Source organism: Macaca thibetana, chromosome 13, assembly GCF_024542745.1.
Source record: "Macaca thibetana thibetana isolate TM-01 chromosome 13, ASM2454274v1, whole genome shotgun sequence".
NCBI lineage: Eukaryota > Metazoa > Chordata > Mammalia > Primates > Cercopithecidae > Macaca > Macaca thibetana.
Window position 1 is genome coordinate 49340797 of NC_065590.1, and position 18626 is coordinate 49359422.

The window sequence follows — 18626 nt, forward strand, 5'->3', positions numbered from 1 at the left end:
ATTTACAGTCCCACCAGCAGCATAAAAGCATTCCTCTTTCTCCATAGCCTCACCAGCATGTGTTACTTTTTGACTTTTTATTAATAGCTGTACCAAAGATGTGAAATGGCATCTCATTGTGGTTCTGATTTGTATTTCCCTAATGATTAGTGATGCTGGGCATTTTTTACATGTTTGTTAGCTGCTTGTATGTCTTCTTTTAAGAAGTGTCTGTTCATGTCCTTTGCCCACTTTTGAATGGAGTTGTTTTCTTCTTGTTGATTTTTTAAAGTTCCTTATAGATTCTGGGTATTAGCCCTTTGTTGGATTCATGGTTTATGAATATTTTCTCCCATTCTGTAGGTTGTCTGTTTAATCTGTTGATAGTTTCTTCTGTGAAGAAGCTCTTTACTTTAATTGGATCCCACTTGCCAATTTTTTGTTGTTGTTGCAATTGCTTTTGAGGACCTGCTCATAAATTATTTGTCAAGGTTGATGTTCAGAAGAATATTTCCTAGGTTTTCTTCTAGTATTTTTAGAGTTTGAAGTCTTACATTTAAGTCTTTAATTGATCTGGAGTGAATTTTCATATATATACAGTGGTAGGTCAGGGTCCAGTTTTGTTCTTTTGCATAGGGATAGTCAGTTTTCCCAGCACCATTTACTGAATAGTGAATCCTTTCTACATTGCTTATTTTTGTTTATCTTGTTGAACATCAGTTGACTGTACATATGGTGCTTTATTTCTGAGTTCTTGATTCTTTCCATTGGTCTCTGTATCTATTTTTGGAATCAGCACCATGCTGTTTTGTTTAGCATAGCCTCGTAGTATAGTTTGAAGTTGGGTAATATGATGCCCCTGGTTTTGTTCTTTATGCTCAAGATTGCTTTGGCTATTCCATTGCTTTTTTGGTTCCAAATACATTTTAAAATCGTTTTTTCTAATTATTTGAAAAATGACATTGGTGATTTGATAAGAATAGCATTTAATGTGTAGATTGCTTTGGGCAACATAAATATTTTAACAATACTAATTTTTCCAATTCATGAACGTGGATTGTTTTTCCATTTGTTTGTGTTGTTTCTGATTTCTTTCAGCAGTGCTTTGTAGTTCTCTTTGTAGAGATCTTTCACCTCCTGAGTTAGCTGTCTTTCCAAGTATTTTATTATTTTTGTAGCTATTGTAAATGAGATTGTGTTTTTGATTTGACTTTCAGCTTGAATGTTTTGCATGTAAAAAATGCACTAATATTTGTAGTTTGATTTTGTATCTTGAAATTTTACTGAAGTCATTTCTCAGGTCTAGGAGCCTTTTGGTGGAGTTTTCGGGCATTCTATGTACAGAATCATTTCATCAGTGAAGACAGATAATTTGATTTCCTCTTTTCACTTTTGGATGTCTTTTATTTCTTTCTCTTGCCTGATTGCTCTGGCTAGGATTTCCAATAATATGTTGAATAGGAGTAGTGAGATTAGGCATTCTTGTCTTATTCCAGTTCTTAAGGAGATGTTATCAATTTTTGCCTGATCAGTATGAGGTTGGCTATAGGCATGTGACAGATGGCTCTTATTATTTTGAGGCATGTTTCTTTGATGCCTAGTTTGTTGAGGTTTTTTTTTTTTTTTATCGTAAAGAGATGTTGGATGTTATGGAAAGCTTTTTAGTGTGTGTCTATTGAGATGATCATATGGTTCTATTTTTAGTTCTGTTTATGTGGTCAATTGCATTTATTGGTTTGCATATGTTGAACCAACCTTGCATTGCAGAAATAAAGCTCATTCAATAGTGGTGAATTAACTTTTTGATGTGCTGCTGGATTCAGTTTGCTAGTATTTTGTTGAGGATTTTCTTATCTATGTTCATTGGGAATATTGACCTGTAGTTTTCTTCTTTCATTGTGTCTTTGCTGGAGTTTGGAATCAAGATAATTCTAGTTTCATAGAATAGGTTAGGAATAAATTTCTCCTTCTCATTTTTTGGAATATTTTCAGTAGTTTTGGTACCAGCTATTTTTTGTATGTCTCATAGAATTTGGCTGGGAATCCATATGGTCCAGGGCTTTTTTTTTTTTTTTTTTTCCTTGATTGGTAGGTTTTTCTGTTACTGCTTAAATTTTGGAACTTGTTATTGGTCTGTTCAGGGTTTCAATTTCTTCCTGATTCAATCTTGGGAAGTTGTATGTTTCCAGGAATTTACCCATTCTTCTAGATTTTCTCATTTGTGTGCATAGAAATGTTCACAGAAGTCTCTGAGAATATTTTGTATTTTTGTGGGATCATTTCCAATGTCATATTAATCATTTCTGGTTGTATTAATTTGGATCTTCTCTGATTTTTCTTTGTTAATCTTGTTAGCAGCCTATGGATCTTATTTATCCTTTCAGAAAAGCAATTTTTCATTTTTTATAAATCCTTTGTATGGTTTTTTGAATCTCAATTTCATTTAGTTTAGCTCTGATTTTAGCTATTTCGTTTCTTCTGCTAGCTTTGGGATTAGTTTGTTCTTGTTCCTTTAGGTGCAATATTACATCATTAATTTTAAGTATTTCTGACTTCCTGATGTAGACATTTAGTGCTATGAACTTTTCTCTTAACATTGCTTTTGCCATATCCCAGAGATTTTGGAATGTTATTTCTCTGTTTTCATTTGTTTCAAATTTTTTTAAATTTCTGCCTTAATTCAGTTATTTATCCAAAAGTCATTCAGGAGCAAGTTGTTTAATTTCTGTTGTTGTGTGGTTTTGAGAGATCCTCTTGGTATTAATTTCTATTTTGATTCCACTGTTGTCTGAGTATATGCTTGGTATAATTTTGACTTTTTTTAATTTATCAAGGTTGGCTTTATGGTTGAGCATGTGGTTTATCTTAGACTGTGTACTGTGTGCAAACAAGAATAATGTATATTTTGTAAGTGGTTGTTGGGTGGAGTATTCTGTATATGTCTATTAGGTCCAATTAGTCAAGTCAATTATTCCAGAATTTCTTTGTTAGTTTCCTGCCTTGGTGATCTGTGTAACTCTGTTAGTGGGGTGCTAATGTTCTCCACTATTATTGTCTGGCTGTCTCAGTCATTTTATAGGTCTAGAAGTACTTGTCTTATGGATTTGGGTGCTCCAATATTGGGTGCATATATTTAGGAAAGTTAAATTCTTCATGTTGAATTGAACCCTTTACCATTATGTAACGACCTTCTTTGTCCCTTTATTTTTTTATACTGTTGTTAAAGTCTTATCTGATACAAGAATAGCAACCCCTGCTCTACTTTGTCTACTTTGTTTTCTGTTTGTGTAATTGATCTTTGAGCCTATGGGTGTCTTACATGTGAGACAGGTCTCTTGAAAACAGCACAAGTTTAGGCTTTGATTGTTATCCAAATTGCCACTCTGTGTCTATTAAGTGGGGCATTTACATTCAAGGCTAATATTGATATATGAGGTTTTGTTTCTGTTGTGGTGTTGTTAATTGGTTGCATTGTAGTCTCAATTGTGTTGTTTTATTAATAGGGTCTGTGGCATATGACTTATGTTTATTTTTTTTTTTTGGTAGCAGGTATTTTTCTTTTGTTTCCATGTTTAAAACTGCCTTAAGCTTCTCTTGTAAGGCTGGTCTCATGGTAGTAAATTCCCTTAGTGACTGCTTGCCTGGGAAATATTTTCTTTTTCATTCGCTTATAAAGCTTAGCTAGGCCAGATATGAAACTCTTGGTTAGAATTTATTTTCTATAAGAATGCTAAAAATAGGCCTCTACTCCCTTCTCACTTGTAAGGTTTCTGCTGAGAAACCCACTGTTAGTCTAATGGGGTTCCCTTTTTACACTATGTAACCCTTTCTTTAGCTGCCTTTAAGCTTAATCCTTTTGTGTTGACCTTGGAAAATCTGATGACCCTGTGCCTTAAATGTTTATCTTGTGGAGTAGCTTGCAGGGGTTCTCTGATTTTCTTGTATTTTCATGTTGACCTCTATTGTGAGATTGGGAAAATTTTCGTGGACTATATCTTCAAATATGTTTTCCAAGTTGCTTACTCCCTTTTTCTCTGTCAGGAATGCCAGTGAGGCACAGAGTTGATTGATTTACATATCCCATAACTTTCAGATGCTTTGTTCATTTTTTTAAATTGTTTTTTTTTTTTTTTTTTTTTTTTTGTCTGACTGGGTTGATTTAATGGACCAATCTTCGAGCTCTGATTTTTTTTTTCCTTCTGCTTGGTCTAATCTTTTGCAAGGGCTTCTAATTATGTTTTGGAATTTCTGTAGTTAAGTTTTCCATTCCAGAGGTTTACTTTGCTTTTTTCTTAATGTGGCCATGTCATCTTTTAAATGTTGAATCTTTTTTTCTGGGTTCATTAAATTGGCTTTCAACTTTCTCTTGGATCTTGTTGAACTTCCTTGTCATCTAGATTCTGAATTCTATTATTGTCATTTCAGACATTTCAATCTGGTTGGGATTCATTGTTATAGGGTGAGTGTGATCCTTTAAAGATAATGAAACACTCTGGCTTTTTGAATTACTGGAGTTCTTTTGAATTAGCTGATTTCTTATCTGAGGGAGCTGGTGTTTCTTTTTCTTTTTGAATTTACTGTTACTTAGATAGGTCTTTTTGTTTTTTATCTCGTATCTCTTGAGGGTTTGACTGTGTGAATATTGTTTATAGTCAACTAGTTTTGTTTCTGGGTATTTTCAGATGGTCATGTCTCTGTAAAGATTCCTAGGTTGTAGATAGGATCCTGTGGTGGGTTTCTGATGCTTTGTGTGTTGGAGGAACACATATTTGTTTGGTGGTATAATTAAGGCTTCAGTCCAGTATATAGCATGTAAGAGTAAGGGCTAGCAGATAGGATGTTACTCAATTGTGCACCCCTTTTGTTTTTCAGTGTGTATACAGCAGTGCTCTGAGGAGGGGAGGCAGGAGACTGAGAGATAAGTCCCTCTTAAGTCGTTTTCCAAGCCTTGGTGATGTCTCCTTCAACTAATGGCATTGAGCTCACATTCCCTTTGCCCCAAGAGGAGCTTTGGTGGGCTGCACTCCTTCCTATTTTATGTGCACTCACAGATGACGATAAAGTCACCAGGAGATCTTCAACTTGCCAGGTGTCCACTGGTCCCCTATGCTTGTGAGAGTCAGAGCAGGTTGTAAGGTTGTGTCTGTTAGTGGTCTGTTGATACAATGGGTCAGGGGCAGAGGATCCCTGGTCATGGCAGTATTACCATGGATATACGACTAAGAAGACAGCTGCAGTCTGGGGTTTTCAGCCCAGTCAACAACTGTGGTGCCTGCCTAACTCATGCTCCCGCAAGCCGGCAGGTTTTCGTCCATGTTTGCCCCAGGAACAGGCCCTACCATTTAGGCTTGTCCCAGGCCTTCTATGCCCAGATTGCTGAGCCATTCCAGATGTTCTGGGCCATAGAATTCCTTGGGGAAGGAACTGTGGCTGGCTGTTAGGCCACACTCTTTCCAGACCAGTTTTGTGGAGGGAGGGATGGCAAGTTCCTGCATTGGCACATAAACCTGCACCTCACTCCTGTCTCTTCTGAGAGTGGGGGCTCCTCTTTTGCTTGAGTTCTGGCCCCAGATCTCAACTTGATACCCATGGGTGGTGTGCTGAATTCCTGAGGAACTGGTACTGGGCCCACGGATTTGTCCTCTGGCTCCGGGGGGTTGAGCACTGGCTGTGCTGGAGGGGCCGAACTGCTCCTAGGCCACCAGCCAAACACTCAGGTCGTTTGGAGGGCAGGGGGCGCTGTGCTGTGGACACCGTCCTGTTAAAGTGGCCAGACAGGCACTCTTGGGAGGGGCCAACCAATGAGGGAACTTATTGATTGGATGCACCACAGTCCTGCAGCAATGGCAACTCTTCTGTCTTCTGGCCTGGCAGAGAGCAGAAGCTGCAGCCACTGAGTGAAAGATCAGAGGTCTATGGGTATAGGTGCCTTATGGGGGTGGTTTGTTGCAGCAGTACTGAGCACTGAAACCTTCTGGGTTCTGCAAAGGTTTGAGCTGTGCCTCTGCCTGATCTCCAGGTGGCTCCATGTGCCAGTTTAAATGTCTGTGGGGGTTGTGGGAATGCCACTAATTAAGATCCCAAAGGTCTGCAGTGAGAGTGTTGTGCCACAGAGTTCCTTCATTTAGCCCTTCCTTAGGTCCAGTTCAGGGCCAGAGGCCAGTCCTGGCACTTGGCATCTCTGAGCAGGCTTCCCAGTTTCTTCCTTCTTCAACCACAGTGTCTGCGTCACCTCCCTATTGATTTTCAGTGTTTTCTCTCAAAAGATCTGTTTGAAGTGTGATGACTTACTTTAAATTTTTGGTTCCTCTCAGTAGAAGAGGCAATTTCTGGCTACATCTAGTCAGCCCTCTTGCCCCTGCCAATGCACATGCAATTTTTATTTGTCAAATAAAATTAATTAATTAAAAAAATATGAATATACTTACAGCAGACTTTTAAATACAAGCACACAGCTAAATGCATCTTTATTTGAAAGCTTTCTTTAGCATAAAGCTAAACACTGATCTATTTTGTATCAAGCTGATATCTAAATGGAAACAAGTGTTTGAGGTCACAAAATGAAACTGAGTTTGTTAACTTACATTTCCAGACTTTATATATTTCTTTCCCTTTGCTTTCTCTTCCTTCCTTCCTTCCTTCCTTCCTTCCTTCCTTCCTTCCTTCCTTCCTTCCTTCCTTCCTTCCTTTCTTTTCTTTTCTTTCTTTCTTTCTTTTTTCTTTCTTTCTTTCTTTCTTTCTTTCTTTCTTTCTTTTTCTTTCTTTTTTCTTTTCTTTTGTTTCTTTCCCTCTCTCTCTTTCTTTCTCTCTCTCTTTTTCTTTTTCTTTTCTTTTCTTTTCTTTTTTCTTTTTGAGGTGGAGTCTCACTTTGGACTGCACACGCTGGAGTGCAGTGGTGCCATCTCACCTCACTACAACTTCCACCTCCTGGATTCAAGCGATTCTCCTGCCTCAGCCTCCTGAGTAGGTGGGACTACAGGCATGCACCACCATGCCCAGCTAATTTTTTTATTTTTAGTTGAGACAGGGTTTCACCATGTTGCCTAGGCTGGTCTCGAATTCCTGGCCTCAGGTTATCCGCCTGCCTTGGTTTCCCAATGTGCTGGGATTACACGTTTGAGCCACCGCGCCCGGCCAGACTTTATATATTTCTTGAGCTCTATGAATAAAGTTATGTCAGACACTATGGATTGATTTGAAAAGTAATATATTGAAACATCTGTCCTCAAAGAGAATGCCGTCTAAATTGGGAAAGAGCACACATACATGATAATAATTAAACATGTATGTGTGATCAAAATTATAATAGAAGCCAGTGAATAAATTCCATATAAGTGAAATGAATAACAGAAAGGCACAATTGCAGCTGATTTGTAAGAAGGATGACATTTTGTAGACGATTCATAGAAGGCTTTTGCCTTTCAGAGTAAAAATACTCCCTGAAAACAAGAACTGTAAGTTAGTCTCCTTTAAACACTACTTTGGCATATAAATAACAATATCAGCTGCAGTTTCTCTGAATGAAAAAGGGCTTGTATATGACGCATATAACAACAATAGCATGATGGCAAAAATAATCATTCCTACTGACATGTCATGAAGTCCACCCTTGGTCAGAAGCACAAATGTCAATGTAATTTTTATGTCGAACAAGCACAACTCGGAATGTAATGCAAAAAACTTTATATTAGTTTCCTTTCTCCCTTTAAAGTTGTCCCTGGGCCAGCTCTTTCTCTGTCCTTGACAGGCCTCGTGGCATTTTCTTAATAATAATAAATATAAAATGTCTTACAGTGAAGTTAAATCACAAAACACAGGCTCAGTTCAGTAATTAGCAAGATCAATACCAGGTGTTATACTCAAAACTCAAAATTCTTTACAATTTGGACTCCTCTCCTTCCTCTGTAGCAGATGGGAAGTCTCATATCAGGGCAGGAGAGCTGGTTTCTCTTCTCTTAACCCATCTAAGGCTTCTATGCTCCTCTCACCAGCTTGTTCATCATAGTAATTTCTGACCACTCAGAGCTGGTGTTTGGGGAGGGAAGAGATTAAGGAGGTCAGAAAATGTCCTACTGGATTAACACTGAAATGAATTGCTGTTGGTGCTTTCTGAACACTGAAGATATTTCCAGCAATAATTTTCTGTGTCTATCTCTCTTCCAGGCATGTTTATGGCTTCTTTGGATAATTCCCCTCCTTAGAATTTTTCCCTGGAAGTTCATTTGGAAAGGTCAAATGCTTCTCCATTTTGGCCTAATAACTTACTGCCTTCTCTGCTTCTAGGAATCTAGTCATACCTCTAGCCTCTCTAGTTTTTCTTTCCAGCTTTTTTTTCTCTAATTAGCCTTCTTGGATAGTACTTAGGGAAAACCATGTGAATCCTTTTTCAGACAAGGATTGTGGGAAGTGGTTAAGAACTATATGTTGAACACTTCTGTCAGTCCATTCAGGATAACAAAATATCTTAGACTGGGTAATTTATATAGAGCAGAAATTTATTGCTCATGGTTCTGGAGGCTATGAAGTCCAAGATCAAAGCATCAGTGCATACAGTGCCTGGTGAGGGTTCACTTTCTTCAAAGATAGTAACTTCTTGCTGCCTTCTCACATGGCACAGGGGCGAAAAAGCTTCCTCAGACTTCTTAGTTAATGACACTAATCCCTCCCAAAGTCCCCACCTTCCACAACCTTCCAGCCTTCCAACATGACTGTACTGAAGATTGTTTCAACCTAAGAATTTTGGGGGCTAGTGGGATGCTGAGGACACACTTAGACCAAAACAACCTCTGTTGGAAAAATTTCACTTGATCTAATCCTTCTTGTGGAGGGATTATCTTTGAGCCATAGCTGATATTTAACATTTTAACATCTTTTTGCATCAGTGTAGTAAGCTAAGAGAGTAAGCTATGTAATTTTGATCCAATTAGTTAACTTCCAAACTCCAGCCTTCTACTCTTTTTGTTTGGAAGATTAATGACAATATTTATGTATAGCACTTAGAACATGGCCTGTTTCATAGTAAGTGACCAATACATGGGAGCTATTGTTATTTATTATTTGTAGAAACACTATATTTGAGATGAAGAAAAATATGCATTTTTATGTACACCCTCTGAAGATGTGTCATTCTTGTAATTGTTACTATACCTTAAGATATTAAAATAACATATACCCTAAGATTTTAAAATAAGATAACATGTCTAGTAACTTGAGTATTTGCTGAAATGTTTGTTTTCTCTTGTACAAGATTTGAATGCCTTCAATGTTTTATTCAATACCTTAGTATATATTTTCCTCTCTCTTTTCTAACTGCTCACTGTATCTGAAGGAGAAAAGGAAGGGGCTTTATTAAAATGCTCTGATGTATATGTCCTTTCCTAACATTGCTTTTTACAGGAAAAATATCTTTTGGTGATAGAAACAGAGTGGTGTGAATAGGGCAACAGTAAATCTGTCCCAAAGCCACTTTCCAACTGTAAATCATCATTACAGGGGATTGGCTTTCTGCTCATGGTGACACTTTACCCAGAGAAGTGACCAGAAGGATTGGAAGCGATTTCTACAATATCAGCCTCTGGCGTGATTCATTTCTGCCCTCATCTCAGCAAGTGGAAGCTTAGTTTCTGATAATGAGGATCCAAAGATGGCAGCCTCACTACAATGAAATCTCCAGATATTGCTATATCTCCTACACTGTTAGGTTCCATTAGATAAAATATATTTTGAAGCAATTATTTAGTTTTCATCAATATTGCCTTAAATGAAATCTGTTTTTCATTGTTAGCTTACAGGTCTGATAGCCATAAAACATAAAAAAATCCTTAATTCTTTAAATTACTAAGAATTCACAAAAATACATTTAAGTAACTTATACACTTATTTTTTATAGTGAGATGAATTATTTTAAACTAAAATTGCTATAAAATATCAGTTGAATATCAATAATTTTTATTTTAATTTAAACTTTTTATTATAAAATAAAATACAGATCTGGAAAACCAAAACAAACAAATGTGCAGCTTAATGACTTAATTTAAGTGACCACCTGTTTACCAAGACCCAGGTCAATAATGAACAATTTCTTCAGCCTTTCTCCCTGTGTGTAACTTATCCTTATTTCACCACCTACCTCTTCCAGAAGTAACCACTACCCTGACTTTTACAGCAATTGCTTCCTTGAATTTTTAAATAGTCTTATCATTTAAGTGCATGTTCCAAGAGGGTATAGTTTAGTCTTTTCCAGTTTTACATTTGATGATTTAAAATTTTCTGTTAATCTACAATTTACCTTCTCTCACTTTCTTTTCCTTGTCATTTATTTTCTGAAGTACACAAAGCTTTTCTTTGCAGAATTTCAAAGTCTGATGTTGCTGATTATAAACTCTAGATGATTCAACCTGTCTTCTATATTTTCTAAAATTTTACAGCTGAATCCAGGGGATTTAGCAGAATCAGGTACTAACCCTCTGACAAGATTTTAGGTGTCCTTTTTTAGTAGAGCAAAGTGTCTGGATGTTTCTTTTTCTGTGATTTGAATAGCTGTTAATATTCAATGCCTAGATTAATTAACTTGTGGGGTTGCAAAATTTGATTATATTCAAATTCCATAATTTCTTTTTCTTTATTAGCTACAATACTTCTAAAAGGAGATGGTTTCTCTCATTTGCTGTTTGGCTACCTAGTGCTTCAGTTTATATAAAAAAAAAGCAGAATAATTTCTTAATTTTTAAAATCAATGATTAAGAAAATTAGATTCTTATTATCCTCCAAATGTAACAATTTCTTTTTTTCTAATACTTAGTATTAGCAATTCGTAGTTTTAAATATTTGGATGAGTTTCACCCAGTTGTAATTATTATCACCATTGAAGCTCAAATTGTTCCACCTTGGGCAGGTGGGAGACTTTTCAGTTTCACTATGGAGTTATGTTGATACCACTCTAATAGATTTTTGATAGTTCCTTTGCAATCTGGTATGACAGAATGCTCCAGTTTTATGGAACTGTAACTGCCGTTTTCTCACCAGCTCTGAGTTCTTTTAGTGTAAAAGGGTACTTCAAGACCACAGTACGCAGCCACTAGTGTTACTCTTCACAGTTTGTTTTTTGTTTCTAAACATTTTTAGTGGGCAGAGAGAAGATATGTGGGTGTGTCTGTCTGTTTGCGACACATGGGTTCATATAGCTACTTCTAATTCAAATTCACCACTCTAGAGTTTTTTGAATTTAATCACTTTTTAATTACATTTATATTTCCTTTCTGCCATGCCAAAAAGCCTGGTTCTTAAACATATAGGGGATGATAGAATGTTTCATTATACACACACAACAGTATCAAAATAACAATACTAATACTACTGTTACTAGTGTGTAATTGAAAGCACATAGAAAATTTCTTGCATATGCTCTTATTATCACTTCCATCTTTTATAATTATAGTTGTTTTTAGCATAAAATTTACTAGAATTTTTTTCTAGTACACAGATAATAACACACAAGCTTGCATGCAACAGTGTTCCCCAATCGACACACTCTAGTTGATATTTTAAAAATAATATAAATGAAAAATGTAGAGCACAATTATTTTTATGCTTCGACTCAGTAACATTTCAAAAATCAACCAGGTACCTTTCCTTTCCAAAAGCTCTCACAACAAATTTATGAGAAATGTTTTTGTTCATGTTGAAAACTTAAACAAAAGGAACCATATGAGTATTTCATTTACTTTTTTACTCTTTGCATTAAATATATACAGACAGGATGTCCTATGTGTCATTTTTGAATGACACTATATATTTATAAAAATAGACAAACAATGAGATGCGTGAGTGCCTTAAAAACTTGTTACTGAGAGCATAGATGAATAAACATCGCCTTACGTGTCTTTTCTTTTGATTTTTGAGCCTAGTGTATTTGTTAAGTAGAGACAGCTTCCATTTGACATTCTGCAGTTTTTCTTAAAAGCCATCATCAACTCCTATTAGTTGTAGTAGGCTTGTAATGAATGCATATCTCAGACAATTGCCTTACTTTCAAAAAGTATAGCAGTTGTAAATGGGTTCTACCTGGTGATCCTATCTAGTGAATATCATCTTATAGTTGTGCCTGTAATACAGAAAAAGAAATTAGATTTTGATATCCCTTTCTATCCTAAAGTATTCCTAAGTGGGTAGGATAATATTATAAATCAGAAAGGTTTCTTTACAATGCCCGGATGTTACCCATACATTTTGTGTGTTTTTTCTCTGTGTTAAAAGACTCCATTTTTAAAGAAGCTGCTCCACTTTACTAGTATTGCCTGTAATGTATTTTCATGTTTACAAATTACGGCCAGCATAGATAACACTAAATGTTTCCTCTTTGATGACAACTGATAATTAAAAAGACCCTTATCACTTCTAAAGAAAAAGTGTTTTCTCTAACTTGGAGAAGTTTGAGACGTCAGTAAGATAAGAATAACTGAGTTTGCACACTACTTTATTTAAATTGAAATGGGCGAAAAGTGAACACTTTTTGCTCATTTTTGCCCAAAATGTGCAAACTACTTTTTATTTTCATTTCATATTGCCACTGCCTGAAGAGTCCCACAGTCTCCTTAATAAGATCACACTCTTTCCTATACTCTTTTTCAACAAGGTAATTTTGATGCCTGGCCAGCAATTTGAAAGTTGACTTCTTCACTTGAGGGCTGATTTCTGAGATCCTAATGTGTCTCAAGGTTTAGCTCATTGTAGATGAAGCCGTTTCCTCAAACATGGGGATTACCCTGGAAAACTATGAGCTTTGGAGTCACAAGGACCTTAATTTAAATCTTGGCTCAAAGCCTCTCTAGGTGACCTGGGGCAAATTACCTTCCTTCCTGGTTCTCAGTTTCCTCATGTATAAAATAGACATAATAATATCATATGTATAGTGTGGTTCCTAGATTGAGAATTTAACGTACTATGTATTTTGAGCATTTCATTCATAAATGTGCCCAATCCTTTGTCATACGTAAAAAAAAAAAAAAAAAAAAAAAAAAAAAAAAAAAAAAAATCTGCTAAGGTAAATAAAGGAAATATATGTGATTCGAAAAATCTCCTTAGATGACTTCAATATTCTTCTACTACTCTTAAAGACTCAATACCTTAAAGGTTTCAGTAATTTTAGCCTCTTCATTAAGAAAAGTAAAGATGCCAGGAACTCATGACTAAACAACTATGCAAATCAATCTCTTGGATATAAGGCACCAAAAGACTAAGTTTAAATTAACTGTAATTCTCATGGGTATCTTATTTGTTTAAATTAATTAACACATTTATTTATTGCCTATATACATTATATATATATTTAAAAATCTTAATAGGATTCATTTAAATGTCACCAATGCTTTTAAAAGGAAGCTGCAAGATTCTTTTTTATAGACGAATATTTAAAAGTAAAGTATTTCTTATAAACAGAACTGATTTATTGTTTTCATTTAAGGAAATGCTTATACTAGAAAATGTAAACTTACAGAAATTGAGTTTTTTTTTTTTTTTTTTTAAAGCAAAGATTCACTGGGTAGGAAGACTACACATTGACATTATGCTAATGAGAGACTTGAATCACTGACACCTGCGTTGCTTAGTGGGACACAATACCGATTCAAGGTCTCTGTCCTTTTGTTGATTTAAAATGTTATCCTTGAAATAGCAATGTTATAAATATTAATAAAAATACTAAGAGCTTGGCAAGTGGATTCTAAGAAGACTAATGACTTCCAGTTAAATATCAAGACATTATTCTAACAGACCTTTTACTAGGCAACAAAGATGGAACAACACTGTAAGCCCTTCATAAAGGTCTTGATAACCATTCAACTGAGACAACAATTACATCAACTAGTTATTTGACCTAAATAGACTGATTGATGTTCCTGAGTGAATTAATCAGCCTTTGGTTATCATCTCACAATACCAAAAACTAATCTGGCTAGTTACTTTGACTCCTTTAATTGGTTGTTTTTCTGGTTGGTGTGTGTATGCACATACACACACACACTTCCTAAAATATGTGAGAACCAATAACTCATATCAATTCACTCTCAGGCAGTCTGATGTATGTCAGCAAATATTAAAAAACATGACACTGGGAAAAAGTAACATACATAAAGATAGTTAGATTAAAATACCATTTCATTGTTCATTTATCAAAACTGTATTTACTATTGCTCATGGATGCAAATATATGTAAATAATAGAAAGGAGGCACATTAAGAGCACAAGACTTGTGCCAAAGAAATAGTGGAGTAGGTAGATGAGGAAAAACAAGAGTTCATGTTGTGGACAATTATGGTGGTGTGCTGTAAAATGTAGAGTGAGATCACAGTAATCCTATGTTAGAAACGAAAATCTAGATGTTTGTAATTTATTTTCGTGTTAGAGTATGGCGTTTTTCAAATTGATTTGAACCTATTTAGCATATAAAATGACACAATTTTCTTCTATTCTTCCTGTGTCAAGTTGAATGTTGAGAAAGTAGGATTGAAGAGAACATCACACTTCCGGTTCTTCCCCCCAAATCCTTTTAATATAAGCTGGCTCTCGGGCCGAATTATGCTACATATCCCGGTTAACCCAAATGTCTATGTTAGTGAGGAATGTTTTCTTACTTCATTAAAATTTGTGTTATAAATGCCTTCCACCACTAATGAATTTGTTGAAAGTTTTATAGTTAGGACATCAGCTTGGCTTCTTTATTAAAACAATAATTAATACAACATATTTTGCCTGGCAGACATACAATAGAAAAAACTATACCCTAATATTTTAGGAATGCATTAGAGAATCAGACACATAGAGAACTCTCAGTGTGATAGTTGGTAAATAGTTATTTTTGTGAGAACTTTCAAAGATGAATGCAAATCTATGAAAGATTAACCATGTTCTGATTTGTTTCAAAATTAGGAAATCTCAACAGTCCAATTTGTCAATCTGACTTTCTCTATACTCACATTCTAAGCCATTGAGTGTTTATGTGACTACCTTAAACTCATTTTGTGTGTGATGTACATATTAATCTGTAGCTGTTTGTATGAAACACCAGCTTTCAAGGGCCATTTTTTTTTCTTCCTTTAACCCTGGTGTTTTGAGAACAGTACAAAAGAAGTGGAAAGAAACTGTAGCCTATTCATGTATATGCATTCATTTCACATAGAGGTCTTCCTTTGAGATTGATCAAATCAAGTAAGAGAAAATTCTCTGTAGTCAACAAAATACACAGTGCATGTCTCTGTTTCTTGTCAAGCACCTCAGATCTGCATGTGAAGATGACTTAAAACCCTATTAACAGACTTCCAGAAAGAAAGAAAACAGTATGAGTAAAAAAATTGTAAATAATTGCCCATTTCCATAGCAAAGTTCAAACTTCTTTCTTGAAATGGTGAACCAACTGAAATAATATTAGGAAATGTCCTTGTTTTGGGAATAATTAATGGCCCTGTACTTTATTCAGTATTTGCTATGTACAGTCATAGGAAAATAAAATGTTAAAAGGTCAAAGGCTAAAGTTGCAGTAAAATGTGTACAGCGGATTTACATGTGTTAAGTTTTTGTTTAGAGAAAGTGCTAATTTTTATTTCACATGTTATTTCTATTATGCAGAACAAAGAAAAAATACATTCTTTTTAATTCAGGAGCTCTAGTCCTTTTTTAAGGAAAAACTTTAAGCTATGTCAAACCTATTCAGATATCTTTTACTTAATATACTCAAGTGACTGTTAGTTTTACATTTCAAACTTTAAGGTGGGTAGGTATTAAAATAATGTTTATCACTAATGACCCATCAACAACAATAATAATCCATGATATGTTATGTGGAATTATTCCAAATTATTTAAATATAAACAGTATGCTAGAAAATATTGCACAATATAGGGGAAAAATAACATTATTGTTACCTCAACAGTTGATAATAGCAATTGACTAGTGAAATGGCTTGCCCAAACTATGCTTTTTTGAATGCCATTTCAGTAATATGGAAGTGTATATTCTAAGAAATATGGGAAAATGTATGAAATTGTTACATAAACTGCTTTGACTAAAGTAGACATTGTGATGAAGTATAATCTCCTCAAGTAAACAGTTATTATGTTAAGAATGGAGAAGTAATCACACAATTTAAGTGTTTTGCATTGGCAGTTCCACTCATGTTTTCCAACCCTGTGTTTCTCTAAGGTGATGCATTCCTGCTGGTCTGCAGCTTACAGAAACAGGCAAGGGGCCAATACATACAGGAATCAAAATCTGCATAGAAAATATTGCATTTTTAGAAAGAAAGCAGCTAAACGCACCTAGGTCCAATTTTGTTACTTTGACTGAAAGGACCATCAATGGAAATTAAATTCAGATGAGACATATCAGTTGACTGAAAAGATTTCTGTGACATAAATCACACTCTGCAACAGATATCAGCCCAAGAACCACCTTTTGAAACATGAAAGGAGAGAAAATTATTTCAGAACCCACTGGTTAAATTTCCAAATAATTCTCTGGACGCTTGTGAAGCAGGCTAAGCATGTTTCTCCAAACCTCTATAGTGTTTTCTTGTCCTCAAGCCCTCAGTTCATAGTCTTTTAGCTCTACACTAGATGGATGTCAAAATTTACTCACACTAAAGTAGTTAAGGCATAACTATGAGATAATATCTGTATTTTAAAAACTCCCTAAATATCTTATGCCTCCCCAAAAATATGTAGGAAAAAAAGTAAATGTGCATCCCAAATAATAGTTTTTCTTTCATTTCAGTAGTTACTGATTTTCTTTAGACTGTTTTTGGGAATTTCATCCAGAACTTGGCGTATATGTTGTAAAATGATCTTCAGTGGTGGTAAAAATTGAGTCTTAAGGGTAGAATTTGATTCTTGAGAGCAGAATTGAACTGGTTGAAGCTTTGTGATGTTCTTCTGGCTTACGAGGAAAGAAAAAAGGATGGTGATGATTTTCTTTTGCAACTTAGAAACTAGTCCTAAAGGCAGTTCCCAAAGAAGTTTCCAAAAACATTTTGAGTAATCGAAACATTTGTGGAACAAGCCTGTGGACTTCATGTGTGACTGCTTGTAGAACAAGATGATGTGCTTGTCTTAGAACTCTTTGGTGCTTTCAAATCTCTCTAACAGAAAATTTCCATTGCCCAGGTGTTGGTTTTATCGCCTGGAAGATATGCTGGTTCTCTGTTTGTTAAGCTGTCATTCACATATACCAGATGAGATTATATCTTTAACTTGTCAGGAAACTACTGAAGCATGTTATAGCTGCTTTACTGGTAAAGAAAGAATTCAGTTAACAAAGTATTTTTTAAAAACTTACTCATTTTTAGCCTGAAGTGAGATATCTTGAGTTCAAATTTCAATTCTATCCACTTCTGGGCAATTTACTTAAATGTTCTTGGCTTTATTTTCTTCATCTACAAAATGGGGATAATAATTATGACTACCTTTGAAGATTGTGCTGACAGAAAATTAAATCATATGAAATATTCAATCTTGGCATGTAAAAAGCATTTAATAAATATCAGATATGTTTGTTGCTTTTTTGGTGATACTTTGTAAATGACACAATTTAAAGCATTGTTCCTTCCACTTGGCTTTTAATTTTGGTAACATAATGCTTTTAGCTAAAAATGCATAAATTACATTCAGATTCGATAAAGGCTTCATGAAGAATTGAGAAATAAATTTGAGGCAGAATAGTAATTTCTATCAAGACTCTTATATGCCTGAGCCTGGCCTTTACTGAAACTCCTGCTATCATTTAATGTTTTGGTTATTGCCCATCTGAGAATCTCTCATGTAACTGAGGGTCACTCCTTCAAATCAATATGAAGCACAATTCTAAAGCATTTTTTTCATATTTTTTCAGGTTTAGAAATAAGTATCAATGTGACTTCTATCTTAAAAAGGGCTTTTGAAATATACTGATTTGTTAACAGAAATTTTTATTCATATTCTGATTTTAATTGGAAGAACTCAAAATATACCATATTTTTATTTAAAAGATAAATTATATATTCATTAGATGTCATGAGTATTAAACATTTTTAAACTGTCACGTAAATTTGATATGAAATTGATAAATTAAGAAATGGAATATAAATATCTAAACTTACAAGTTAACCAAATAAGTTGTTTCATCAATTTAGGCTTCTAGGCTTAATGATGCCCAAGCTTTTCTGGTATATCTTGGCTTTTAAAAATGTAGATACAACCCAAATAGTTCCTGAAGGAATGTAAAGGGATTACATAGTCTTAAAATTTTTATTTTCTGATTTAGAAAGTACAAGGATATATTTTTTCCTGAATAAACATGACTGATGTAAAGGGTGGGAAGAGATGGTCGAAATTTGAAATAATTGTGTAATGAAAATATTTTTGAAAATTATCAGCAGAAGTAGCTTTTCTTGATAATTGCATGATGTAGTGATATCCGTGAATGATTACAAACACAGAATACAGGAATTTGTCTTAGCTTTGGTTTCCCAGAAAGTAGAGTCTGAAGCAGAGGACTTAACTGGTGCTACTCTAATGGGGTGTGGGGTGGGAGGTGATCCCAGGAAGAGAAGTAAGGGACCAGGAAGTGAACAGGAGAGGAGGGAGAGTTAAAATGATAATTCATTATTTAGTTAGCTACTC